Source organism: Cyprinodon variegatus, unplaced genomic scaffold (assembly GCF_000732505.1).
Source record: "Cyprinodon variegatus isolate N-32 unplaced genomic scaffold, C_variegatus-1.0 Scaffold615, whole genome shotgun sequence".
Classification (NCBI taxonomy): Eukaryota; Metazoa; Chordata; class Actinopteri; order Cyprinodontiformes; family Cyprinodontidae; genus Cyprinodon; species Cyprinodon variegatus.
Window position 1 is genome coordinate 478,732 of NW_015151068.1, and position 1,965 is coordinate 480,696.

Genomic DNA, 1,965 nt, shown 5'->3' on the forward strand with positions numbered 1-1,965 from the left:
ATCAAACCTACGCCCTTGGATGCAATCAACTGGTTTTCCTTAGATAGAAAACTTTGAATCAATTTGACTGTATGATCTGGTTGAACTGTAACATGCTTCTCATGTTCTTCCCATGAGTATGCTGATTTACAGTAAAATGAGCTATGAGATAGAAAAGCAATGACAGATAATCTGATACTGTAGATTTGTCTTGTACAGCCTTGTTGTGTAGTGATGCCCTCAGTCTTGATAACTATCTGTAGACTGCCACACAAACCTCATCAGCTATCTGGCTTAGTCTAGAAGGACAGAACAAAGAAGATAATCAGAGTAGTTAAAATGATTAGAAGTCAAAATCCAACTCTCAAAAACAAAAGAGAGTGATAACCAGATGCGACATACTGTATGTGTTTGTTTTGTTGGCCATACCTCGCTAAAAATAAAAGTATTTTAACTCACTGTCCTTTTTAACTCACTGTCCATCTTGTTTTCTAGTCGGCCCATTTCATATATTCTCATTAAAGTCTAGTTTTTTGAAGCCATTAAGCACTGATCACTATATATTTTTCATTTGTGCAGGTTGTATTACATGCATGCATGAACCCGTCATTTTCATCCTGCTTCAGTTGATTTCACCATGCTGTCACCTCAAAAAATTGTCACCATAGCCCATGTGGAGACTGCAAACATAACAAGCAACAGAAGTCCATTTCTGCCATGACTGCGTCCCCACCAGTGGAAGCTCCTTCCCAGTTGAGGTGGTCCGAGATGAACTTAGACCACGTTCCCACAGTGGCACATTTAAGTTTTTGGACACTGGCACAAGTTCCCTAAAGAGGCCTGGGACATGAGATGTCACTTCACTTTTGAGACAACAGAATATGACTTCACTCTTTATTTAAAGAATTTCCTTTAACTAACAAGGTTGAATCAAGTTATCTGGATGGGTTGCTCTTTTTTGAAAATGTTCATCTCCATCCAAATGACTTTTTCCATCCCTTTTGGATGTGATCCACCTTTATTAAACAGATATTATTAGCAGTTTTCAGTCCTATATAATTGCTTCAGACTGTTCCTCCTCAGCCTTCTAGTCAATTTTTTTATGGCTAATAATATCCAGCTTATCGTTGATAACCAGTGCTGGAAAGTAACAAAGTACATCTACTTGATTACTTTACTTCAGTACATTTTTTTATTATCTTTACTTCACTTACTTGAGTCATTTCTTTTTATGGGGGTAGGCTACTTATAACTTTCAATTCACTACATTTCAAGGCAGTTGGTAGTTCCTTGTTCCTTTAGGCTAACCTTAGCTTTGTAATCATCTGTTGCTGTTTTTCATTTCAACATGGCAGACAGTAGCCCTTAGGACTGAATTTGGACACCACTGTTTTAGAGATTTGCATGACGTTCCACAAATTTTGACGTAATTTGCTGCCATGTGGCCCAGTTGTTCAGTAGGATGGGTTCTCAAATCAGAGTTGTGGTTTCTTTGTTGTAATAGATTAAACTTTATAACTATTCCATAGTATAAGTGTGAGGAAAATCAGGACATTTCTGTTTTCTTTTTGACATGCTAAGCACATGGCTTAGCCAAGCTGGAAAAAAAAGAATCTGACTAGCTCAATTGAGGACATTACATGAAAGTTGGACCAGCCATGCATAATAGCTCTAATGCTGTGTTCACACCTAAGGCATTATGAGCATCAAAAAAGCATAAAACACATACATTTGGACGCTGGGTCAGACACTGGATCAGGCCCCGTCCACACGAAGTCAAAACGAACACGAAACGCTAATATTTTCCAGAAGGTTTGTCGTAAAGACGGAGACGTAAAATAAATGTGATCGTCCACACGAATGCATGAAAACGCTGCAAAATGTATGCCAGGCCTGTAAGTGGCGCTGTGGTGCCAAAGCAAAAATAGGCGACAAAATGTTGGGCATGCGCACTAATATTTATACATTTATACATATTCCAGAAGA